General features: G+C 38.9%; 1 protein-coding gene across 1 annotated transcript in view; it reads right to left on the bottom strand.

Moving 5' to 3' along the window:
• FAT4 (FAT atypical cadherin 4) overlaps window positions 1–12,480 on the bottom strand; it is a gene marked incomplete at its 5' end in the record, with an annotated part of 156,664 nt that overhangs the window by 47,485 nt on the left and 96,699 nt on the right. The gene's annotated exons all lie outside the window — the stretch shown is intronic.

Here is a 12,480-nt window from a genome sequence, read left to right as displayed (position 1 = left end):
ACAAAGCAAACAAGTATGGAATATTTTCAATATAACCCAACAGCTTTGCATTTTAAAAATTCTACTTTATAATATAGTAGTTTATTACTACTAATTAGTTTTCTGTAATTATGTTTATATAAATTAGATATATACACATTTAAGTAACACTTGATTGTTTATTTCAAAAAGAATCTTTAAAAAACCACTATATGTCCTTAATATAAATTCTTATGTAAAATAGAGGTGATAAGGAAAACTATAAAAACTATTTAGTGATGTTATGAAAGCGATACTGAAAAGTTGTACAACAATGTGAACTGTACACTTAAAATGGTTAAAATGGTACATTTTATGTTATGTGTATTTTACCACAATTTCTAAAAGTTTATAAAGAAAACATAATGTTAACTAAATATTTTATTCCCACAGGTCACAAGTCACCTGTAGAGGACATTAAAAAATAAAAGCACATTGAAAGTTGGAAACCCAAGAGGCACATTCTAAACACAACCTGCCTCCTGCCTGTTTAGTGGAAATACCAAATTATATATGTATGGAATATTTATCAAAATAGGCTACAAAAATAACAAAGTTTTAACAGGATAAAATTATAGGGCTTTATGAGATCAAGTTATTTTCTATAATATTTAATGTTTATCTTTTAGGTAATATAAATTTCTTTTAATCTTGCAAATTGTTTATTTGCATTTCAAAGTTGAGTTTCCTTGGTGTACTCAGATTTATAGCTTATATGAAGTACATAAAGAGTAAAATGAAATTATTTTATCAACTTTAATTCTATGAAACATAATGACAATTCTAGCTCTTATTTAGTAGAATTTTAGAAGGTAAATCTTTTGTTGTATTTTTATCAGAATCCTATCTAATAAAAGAGTAATATGCAAATGGACCATCACTCCAACAAACAAGATGGCTGCCCCCATGTGGTCAAAGATGGCTGCCCGCATGTGGACACAAGATGGCCACCACAAGATGGCCAGCAGGGGAGGGCAGTGGGGGGGGGGTGACCAGGCCTGCAGGGGAGGGCAGTTAGGGGTGACCAGGCCTGCAGGGGAGGGCAGTTAGAGGAAAACAGGCTGGCAGGGGAGCAGTTAAGCATCAATCAGGCTGGCAGGGGAGTGGTTAGGGGGTGATCAGGCTGGCAGGCAGAAGCGGTTAGGGGCAATCAGGAAGGCAGGCAGGTGAGCAGTTGGGAGCCAGCAGTCCTGGATTGTGAGAGGGATGTCCAACTGCCCGTTTAGGCTCGATCCTACTGGGATCGGGCCTAAACAGGCAGTCAGACATCCCTCGAGGGGTCCCAGATTGGAGAGGGTGCAGACTGGGCTGAGGGACACAGCCCCCCGTGCATGAATTTTGTGCACCAGGCCTCTAGTATACAAATAAAAGTTTATGTAGAAAAATGTATCCTACTATAGAGTAGCTGATTAAAGACAATATATATATTTTTAAATTATCTTTATTGTTGAAAGTATTATAGACATTCCCATCCCCCCCCATTGACTCCCTCCTCCTCACTCCTGCCCCCTCCCCAGGCTTTCACTGCTCTATTGTCTGTGTCTATGGGTTATGCATATATGCATAAAAATTCTTTGGTTAACCTCCCCTTTCCCCACCCCAGTCTGAGAATCCTCAGTCTGTTGCATGTGTCCATGTCTCTAGATCTAAAAGCAATCATTAGGACCTAATATGAGGTGATAGGAGAAGATTAGGCATATAGTCCTATATACAAATTTTGTAAATGAGTAATCCACACATGTAACCTATATGTTCATGTAGACTAATGTCACCCCAATAAAATTTAAAATAATGAAAAATAAATAAAATAAAAACAATTACTAAATAAATGATTTATAATACTTATATCACTAATAGATATGGTATAAAGTCTTACTGGAAATAAAAGAAAGTAAAACAATCACCAGTTATCAATCTTGGAAACACAATTTTCATCTAAGACAAGATTCTCTATTAAACTAACCAGATTAGGACCATCATGGAGTTGCTCATGCAGAGCCCCATGTCAGAAAACCAGAACCTATCCAAGTGTCTATCCTCAGCTCTCCCAGGAAAGGAAACCCAGGTCTTGCAATGGGCACTTGCTTCCTCAGCACAAGTTACCTGACCTGCTCCACACCTTCCCTTTGCTGCACATAGGAGAGTGGCCCTGCTTTCATCAATCAGCAAGTGCCCAAAGTAACTTCCTGTTCCTGCTCACTTTGGTCTGTAAGAATCTCTTGCCGGTACAGCTCTTCAAAACTCCTTTTAATCTGCTGGACTGGATGCTGCTTGAATCATGAATCACTGAATAAAAAGCCTACTGCATCAGTAAATTGTGGGGGAAAAATGTTTATAACTTATTTCCACTGGAAACAAGCAAAACTTCCTCACACTCCAATATAGAAGCAAGTTAAAGGCATTTAACTATTAGTAATTGAAGATAACCCTAACAGTGTTTGACTTATGGAATTATTGGTGCCTATGAAAAGTTTTCAAGCAATATTTCTTAATAAATATGTCCATCAAAATAGACAAGGCAAACTCTTGGGTAACATTTTCCCACAAATAATAGTGACAAATGCAATCTTAGTGACAAAAACCAACTGTCTTCAGATGCAAAATGTCATATTCCACACTCCTTTTGACCTCTTTTTTGATTATAGAACTATTTATAGTGCAATGACCCTCTCAGCTAAGCAATGTGACAGATAGCATTAATTCAACATGTCATCATATACTCACCAAAAAAATAAAGCATGATGGTTCACCCTTTTAGCTTTTAGACTTAACTTTTGCAAAAGCATCATGTTTCCCCTCCATTAAAAAGTAATTTCCAACCCCTGCACAAGAATGAAGTTTATTCTGTCTTTCAGTCAGATGATAAATACCTTTAATTAGAAATGCTAATAACTGAGCTTTTCCCCTCAGACCAATCAATTATGCTGACACATAGACACTTCATAACTAAACCTTTTGGCCAAATCTATAGCCAGAATATATCTATATCCCTTTAGCATATTAGACTGAGAACAGATAAAGAATAATGTGTTTAATATGTGCACAAATGAATCTCCCATCCCCAAATTAAATGCAAACACACACACACAGCTCAACTGACTCACTGTATGTGCATGTGTCAGTATATCATACATATTGATTGCACATTTTAGTATAATATCTAACATTTGCTTTGCACTCTGTGCTTTCTAAAACCCTTGGATATGCATTTCCATTTCCTGATCCGATGAGGAGAGCAATCCTTTGATTTCAAATTTATGCATATTCTTCTTTTATGACCTATTTTAATGGTAGAAAAGTACAAGGTGTTTGTTTTGCTTCACAAATCAGACCTTTTAAAAATAATAATAATAATATTTAATCCAAAGAGAAGAAAGTGTTATAAACATGGCCTATAAAAACCACAGCCTGGTGGACAAGCTCATAGGTGGGAAGCAGGGAGCAGCGGTTGACTGGCTTCACATCCCGTTTTCACTGATAGACAGCTGCCTGCCTATCGGGTTGCTTACTTTGCCCAACACTCAGTTTTGGTTTTCTTTTAATCTATCCAATTAGAACAATAGAATCTATCTCATTTACATGGCTGTTGTGAGATTAAGAAAGATAACATAGAACACATTCTGGCACATACAAGCACTCAGTGTTCACAGAATAAATATCATCTAGAGGTTATAACTTTCCAAGTTGTATGTCTACTCCACATGTCTTCCCTGGAAACTAAACTTTCATATAGAACTGTCCACCTGACAGCTCTTCTGAATGTCTCATATCTAAAATATAACATAGCCAAAAAGTAATTATTAATAACCTGCCCTAAAATATTTTCTCTCGCCATCTCCAAATTTCTCAGGCCGAAAACCTAAGACGCATGCTGATTCATCTCATTTCCTAACTTCCCCTTGCCCCAAGTCCAATGGGCTCAGCCTTCAAATGGACAAAATGTATAACTATTCCACACCCCTCCTCCTGTCACCTGATTTCACACTAGCATTCCTCAGGGACTGCTGGAGCAGCCTTCCAATCCTCAACTCTGTGCCTACCCTTGTTCTCCTCAACTGCCCCAAGCAGATCTGTCCAAAATCGCCTGTCACTCCCCTGTTCAAAGCCCCCACAAGGCTTCTCCTCACTCTCGGATAAAATTAAAGCTCCCGATGGTGGCTTTGAAGGCCACTGGTCTAGCCTCCATCTGCCTCTCTTCCCCTCCTCCTCCTCCCTCTTACTCTCATCCCCCTTGCTGGTCTCTGGATGTGACAAACTTGATCCTACCACAGGCTTTTTCATCTGCAATACTCTTTACCCTGAGCTCATGGTTCACCTTCTTAACTCTGGTACTAAGGAAACTAACACCCCCACTCCCCACTCTCTAGCCACTAACCTGCTTTATTTAACTTCACAGCATCTCATATCAATCACTCCTGTTCTATGCATTATATTTTGTTTACTGTCTATCTCATTGCCTAGAACATAACCTCTCTGAGGACAGAGACGTGCACTTTTCATCACTGTATCTCCAATGTCTAGGGGAATAGCCGGAAGGCACTGCTCTGTAAATATCCTCAATACATAACTTGTTATGTATTAATACAGCCCATAGAGGCACAGAGTCTGACAGACTATAATCAAATTTCACATATAGGGTCTACTCAATTGGCATCATAACTTGATTTTAATAAATGCAGAATGACACCTGGCAGTGACAACTGACACTACTACCACCTTCCACCTGTAAAGCCTAATGGATTTTCAATGTCTATCCCTACTTAGCATTCCAGCTGAACAATGCCTAAACTTAAACTAATTTGCAAAAGATCAAAACTGAAATTACTGACTCCAATTAATTTGGCGTTTCTTAAAAATATTTTGAAACCTTTATTTATTCATTTGAGGAAAGAAAAATAATTTGAATGTTTTATTCATTAAAGCACCAGGAACAGCAATAAGAAAAAAGGTCTCTTGAAACTGTGCTTTTAGAAATGTGCTCTACGCAGACAGTCAGCAGACCCTGGAGTGCAACACAGCACGGGGAAGCGAGAACAGCCGCGAGGCAGAACTCCTGGACCCCGTTCTGCCTCTGCCACTCTCCGGGTCTGCGAGCTCTGGCAAACGGCCTAATTATCCCAGGCCTCCATTCCCTTATCTGCAAAATAAAGGAAATGAACTGGCTCATTGCCAAGAAGTCTTCTGGTTATAAAATCATCATTTTAAGTCAGATTTCTCTAACTTGTAATTTTGTTCATATGCACTTCTCTTTAAAAATGCCTCCATGTTACGCACTGAATTCTAACTGTAACATCCTCGATTGTCCTATCAGCTTGCTTACTGCTTTCTGCCATCGTCATTCAGTTCCCTGAAAGAACAGTGGCAGATATTAATGGCTCACAGATTTTGCATTTACTGGTGAGGGCATAGGATTATCTTAAGTTAAAAAAATTCTTTTTCCTAAGAGACCAAGAATTACTTGTATAGATGTCTTATGTATTGGAATAGTTTCTTAGACACCAAATTTGCATAACAAAAATCAAAACAAGTAAAACTCTTCATATTGTGCTTATGTAAAGAGTCTTAGGCCCCTACATGTAAGCTATGTGAAGCCAAAAGCACATAGAGGGCATATTTTGATAGCTAAATGGTGCTTGGGTATTTGGTAGATATGGGAAGAAAGCAGCACAGCACAGAATGGAGACAAGATTTACCTAGAAACGTCTAATAGAGAATAGAATTGAGTAGGAGCCAAAGGTGCAGGGGAGAGTCGTGAGAATATAGCCCAAACAGTACTTTAAGCACTTGAAACGGAATTAAAGCCATAAAACGCTTCAATGGGTCCTTACATATGACTGCAATTTATCACATCGTACTAACCACCACAGAGCCTTAAACACTTGAGCTGCTTTTCAAAGCAGAGGTCAGTTTGGATGACCACAACCAATGTAGCAAAAACTTGTGGTATTTCAGCAGTGAGTTCTAAAAGATTGGCATTTTTCCTTTTGGTAGGTCCTTTGAAAAATCTGCCAGCGATGACTATATAACCATAAACTAAGTATAAGTATGGTAAATGAATATGAAATAACAGTTGCATGTAGAAATAACAGGATGGTGATTAATTGATAAATAATTATCATAATTTTGCACTCATTGAACCATTCACTCATTCAACCAATGTTTATTAAGGACCTGCTATGGTGCAGGGTCTCTTTTGGGTGTTTCTGGAAATTCAGTTTTGAACAAAACAGGAGGTTCACATTCTATTGGAAGGATGCTAAATATTGGTGGGGTGAACAAATTATACATATATCCTATCCTATCTAATAAAAGAGTAATATGCAAACTGACCATCACTCCAACACACAAGATGGCTGCCCCCATGTGGTCAAAGATGGCCGCTCCCATGTGGACACAAGATGGCTGCCACAAGATGGCCGGCAGGGGAGGGCAGTTGGGAGGGGTCAGGCCTGCAGGGGAGGGCAGTTAGGGGTGACCAGGCCGGCAGAGGAGGGCAGTTGGGAGCAACCAGGCCTGCAGGGGAGGACAGTTGGGGGGGACCCAGGCCTGCAGTGTAGGGCAGTTGAGGGTGACCAGGCCTGGAGGGAACAGCAGTTGGGGGGGACCAGGCCTGCAGGGGAGGGCAATTTGGGGCAACCAGGCCTGCAGGGGAGGGCAGTTAGGGGTGACCAGGCCAGCAGGGGAGGGCAGTTAGGGGCAATCAGGCTGGCAGGGGAGCAGTTAGGCGTCAATCAGGTTGGCAGGGGAGTGGTTAGTGGGTGATCAGGTTGGCAGGCAGAAGTGGTTAGGGGCAATCAGGCAGGCAGGCAGGTGAGTGGTTGCGAGCCATCAGTCCTGGATTGTGAGAGAGATGTCCCAGATTGGAGAGGGTGCAGGCTGGGCTGAGGGACACAAACCCCCCTCCCCCCTGCACAAATTTCATGCACCAGGCCTCTAGTTGTATATAAGCATACATTTTAGGTAGCAATTAGTGTTAGGAAGAAATCACAAGGTAAAGTGGTGGAAAGAGACACTAGAGAGAGAGGGACCATTAGAGTGATAGTAGATAAGTCCTCTCTGAGAAGAAGATATTTTACTTAAATATAATGACAACCAAGTCACGAATGTCTCCCCTTAAAATAACAAAACAGCTGGCAATAGAGTGAAGCACACAACTACAGGTGCAAAGGGCCACAGGCAGGGAAGGTTGGCATTTCCAAAGAGGCCAGAGGAGTACAGAAGCCAGGTCATTTAGTGCCCTGTGGTCGCTGGTAAGAAATTTAAGTTTTATTCTTGGAAACCACCTAAGTGTTTTTAAGCAAGTCATGGGGGATGATGATCTAATTTATAGTTTCCAAGCTCTGGAACTGCTTGCTGGAGAAGGCATGGGTGGGGGTGGGGGAGCGGGGAGTAGGCAGTTAGAAGGTTATCACATTAGCCCTGGCTTAGACTCCAGTGGTGGTGGTAGAAAGCAAAAGCGGATATGCTCAGGAATCCTTTTATATGGTTGGAAACACAGTCCACTTGTAAAAGGACTTGCTGAATGTAGGGTACAGAGAAAGAGGAATGAATATGATAACAAGGTTTGCCTTTAGCAACTGCGAAATCGTAGACAGAGGTTATTTATGGAGGTTAGGGAGTTAGATAGAAGTCCAAAAGTTTTACTTGGCCTTACTAAGTTTCACTCATCCAGCAGACTTATTGACTAATATTAATAACTGCAATAAGTCATTGCCTTATTTATTCCTGCCAATATATTTTTCAAGTAGGAATTGTTATTTCCATTCTATAGATAGGAACATGAAGGGAACTTGTCCACGGTCATGTAGCTAGAAATGGCAGAGGTGGGATTTGAAACCTTTTTTTTTTTTTTTTTTTAACTGTAAACCTATGTATTTACTTCTAGGACACTCTTCCATTTTGTAAATTAATTCTCTGAATTAATTTTTTATAAAGTAAACTGCTCTGGGTTCCCTGATTATTCCCTGCAACATACTCTATTAGAAACACTATCTTATTTATTGCACATATGAAAACATGATGAGAAACAGCCTTGTGAAGAGGCTTCTTGGGAACAGAATGCCAAACCACTAGCGATTAGTGCCAGTTTCCCCGACAAGGAACCGAGAGCTGGGCCATCTGCAGTACCTGCCTTACTGCACCAGGTTGGAGCTTTAACTCCTAGGAATTTCTGCTTGGTACCATCCATATTTCTAGAAGAAATAACAGTAAGTAATATAGAATAATGGCAGACTATCCATACTTTAAACTATAGTTAAACAAAATAGCTTTAATTGAGCCGTAGTCTCAACTCATTAAGTTGATGCTTAGTAATTTAATCCTACATGGAAAAAAAAACATGGTAGAATTATGCTCTGTTCTGGCTTGGTTATTTAGCAAGGCAACATTCAGTCCCACACACAGGATAGTGTGGTCGTAGCTCATTGGAAGCTGTAGTCAGGAGTAGCTAGAGAGTTTCCAGATGTGCTACTCTGGAGCCACAGAGTCAGTAAATAATAATATGATGATAGTGCAACGCTAATATTTTTCTCTAAAAAATATTAAAAGATTTAGAGGTTTGCTGATAAAAAAAAAAAAAAAAGAAAAGAAACTCCTGCTTCAGTTTCTGCCGTATCAGCAAAGCTGAGCCATCTCTGGCCTGACACCAGGTAAGAATTTGAAAAGAGCAAAGGAAAAGTGATTTGTGAGCTAAGGAATAAAACTGCCAAACATTTTTGTTTAGAGCACTTTGATATTTGCCTGGTTCTTAGAACACTGCAAATTTGAGAATAATGTGGCATCTGGAATCTAAAAGCTGCCATATTTTTTTCTGAATTTTATCATGTCATCTACCATTTTGACTTTTAAATCATAGCAGTGAATATGTATTTTACATCCTGTGTCAGAGACTTCATTTCTGGAATATAAGATGAAACTGCAGATTCTGAAACCTGGTATCTGAAACTCTCACAGCATCCCATAAAGTGGTTATTTATGTTACCAAAGGTATGCAACGGAAATGAACATAAAACCATGGTCATATAGGAGTTTTCATGACTTTAAGATCATCTAGTCCAACTCCCCTCATAATTTCTGGTTGCTTTACACATGACCCATATACAATGATCTTCAGATATTTAATTGAATATTTCACCCCAGTGGCCTCAGAAACACCAGTCCATTTCAGGGCAACTCGGAAAAAAAAAGAAAAGAAGAAGAAGCACTAATAAAAATCTGTGCTTTGAGACAAAGTTCAACAATGCTCTAATATCCAGGGCTGCCAAAATACTGTGACCTAACCAGTGCCACAGACTCTCGCTCATGTTCCTTGGTACCATATCTAAGTGTGACAAACTTCCAATACCTTTGTGTTACTGATAATCTGAATTTTCACTATCCATAACTCGTAACTCTCCTATCTCAATACTGGGCAGAATCTGTACAAACTTGGTCTACACATTAATGGCAATGGTCCTTCACAGAAGTTAGAGTTGTACTCCCATTATTTGTCCTTATATTAAAACGTCCAGGCCCCCGATTTTCCTCAGGACCAAGGCTGATGGCCTTAGGAAGTCGGTTTGCTCCCTGAAGCAGGACTAGGCTCTTGCACAGTCTGCACGTTTAGACCGATGCTTTGTGGAATCTCCTTGTGAACGTTCTCCTAACAGACCCATCCCTGTCTATCACAAGAAAATACTTTTAGCTCTAGGACTTCAAGTTTTCTTCCTTTCTTCTCCTTTTCCTAATGAAATGTCCCTTTTGTGTTGTCATTTTGATGGAGAAACAGGATTTTACGTGCTGGTTAAGTGTGCTGCTAGCCGGCAAAATCCTCCTTACCCACACTGGGCTGACCTACAATTTTCAAAATCTACAGACTTTTTAAATAAGAAATGCTTACTATGCAATATGTTCTTTGGAAATGTGAAAAGAAATATCTGACACATAAAAGAAATTCCTAATATAGTAATATATCAGATGAAACTTAAATTGCAATTTTTAAACATGTTTTTTAAACCAATCGGTAATCTTTGAACAAGAATACTTATGTAGTAAGAAACAGGGCAAATATTTCTAAGAATTTTTAAATATTTAAAGTGCATCAATCACAATTCTTATTAAAATCATTGTATATACTATGTGATATACTAAGGCATATTTAACCTTATAATAACCTACTTTCTAATTACTGTTATCCCCACGTTACTGAGGAAGACACTGAGGTTGACAGAGATGATGCACCTGGTCTGAATCACAAAGAAAATTACGACAGAACCAGAATTCAAATCAAGCCGAAACCAGTTTGGCTCAGTGGATAGAGCGTCGGCCTGCGGACTGAAGGGTCCCGGGTTCGATTCCGGTCAAGGGCATGTACCTTGGTTGCGGGCACATCCCCAGTGGGAGGTGTGCAGGAGGCAGCTGATCGATGTTTCTCTCTCATCGATGTTTCTAGCTCTCTATCCCTCTCCCTTCCTCTCTGTAAAATATCAATAAAATATATTTAAAAAAAAAAAAAAGAATTCAAATCAAGAGTAATTCAAATTCAAATCTGTCATCGTATTATACAGCCCATTATTGTGTTTGCTTTCCAAATAAAATAATTTTGGAAATAAGTATTTTTTTCAAATTTTACTTTATCTACACACTAAAACGTCCCGTATATCCTGAACTTGGAAGTCAGGCATGCTAGGGTCTGAATCCTACTTTGTCACTGATTAGCTGTGTAATCCTGGGCGAATGACTTGACTGCTCTGAGCTTGGGTTTACTATAAGTGAAGTGGAACTAAAAATACCTAATTCTTTGAGATAATGAAGAAAAGTAATGTGTAGAAATGGGTTAGTGTCTGTAAAACCTGGTGCACTGTGTGACACAGGTGGCCATACAGCAGAAAAACAACCATTCCCGTGCATTTCACAATATCCCCCCTTGGCTGCACAGGCACACAAAAGATTCTTAAAACCTCAGAATTATTTGGTTGAAAACAGGCACTCTTGTCTACAGGGTTACATCCTTTCTCTGCCATGGCCTTGACTTAGAATGTCCCAGAGTACAAGGCCTAGAACAGAGAACTTCTGTGGGCTGTGCCCTGCCCTTCCTGGTCACGCCACCCTGCATCCCTGGCTTCCAAAATCATATCCTGCCGCCACCCTGGGATGACCTGCACGTGACACACCCTCTGGGCAGCAAGTTTTATCGTCGCTGATGCCTTAGTGAACTCGATTCCTGGTCCTGGTTTCTCCTCCCCCGCCTCACCTCCACAAAGGTTCTGCAGAGGTTCTGGTATTGACCACGTGTTTCCAGTTGTAACTGGAGAGCAAAGCTGAGACTGAGAAGCTTCACAAATAAAACCTGGATTTTTAACTATCTGAATCTCTACCAGTTTCTACTCATTTTCATGCCCTGTCTCTCCAGGTGACTGCTGAAACACTGGATTGATGTGAGTCCTGTGGTAGTGACTGCATTTTTCACAAGAAGGCTGGCCCTTTGTGCCTACCGACCGGGAGGCACATGCTGACTACACACATAATGAACCACCTTTCAGGTCAACGTGGTTTAGGTTATATGTGGTTACCGGACTACATTGTGGTCATCATTCTTCAGGATTTTATTGTTTGCCTAAACTGTAGTGTGATCATTCATGTACATTACAAAATATACAGAGACTATTGCTTTCTTTCATAAACCAATAGTCTCAGAAAATCAAACTCCCAAAAGTAAATGCAAATAATAGAGACAGCTGCCTCAGTTAAAGATCAGTGGCACTATCATTTGAACACTTAACATAAATCTATCATTACTCATAATCTCAAAATCTCCTCCTCTTTTATGAGAAGTGGTAAAATTAAACAATATTATACTCTGAAATTGATCACATATAACAAAAATATTAATTCATTATATTTATATAAACATGGCAACAAGAGTAAAAACAGCCCATTTGAAAATTCAAAATTGTTGTCCTATATCAGCATCCACACATCAACCTGAGCATGGAGATATACATATATCTATCTATCTATCTATCTATCTATCTATCTATATACCTATATATGTAATTTAATTATATGACATAATTATATATATATATATATAAAATCTGTCAAAATTCCAACAAATTTGCCATGTCTTAAAAACAATTTAAACACAATTTTAAAAAATATGTCAACATTATTAAGTTTTTTAATATTAAGCTGTGACCATTTTATAAATTATTACATAAAAATTTATTAATATTTTGGAAATCAATGATTCATTGATTTAATCATTCATTTATTCAACAATATTTAAGCAATAGTTACGTTCTTCAAGGCATAAAAATTCTTTGAAATGTTTTAATTGTTTCAGTTTTGACTTAGAAGTGTGATATTTATGAACAGAATCAATATATACAACACAAAATAATGGTAAACAATAATATTACTTTTTAAGAATAGATTATGTTTTATGCTACTTGCTCTACAACTTTATGTAATCCCTCCTTCCCC

Source organism: Plecotus auritus (genome assembly GCF_963455305.1).
Source record: "Plecotus auritus genome assembly, chromosome: 6".
NCBI classification, from domain to species: domain Eukaryota; kingdom Metazoa; phylum Chordata; class Mammalia; order Chiroptera; family Vespertilionidae; genus Plecotus; species Plecotus auritus.
Note: the sequence above shows the minus strand (reverse complement) of the source record. Positions and strands in the feature narration are given on the sequence as shown.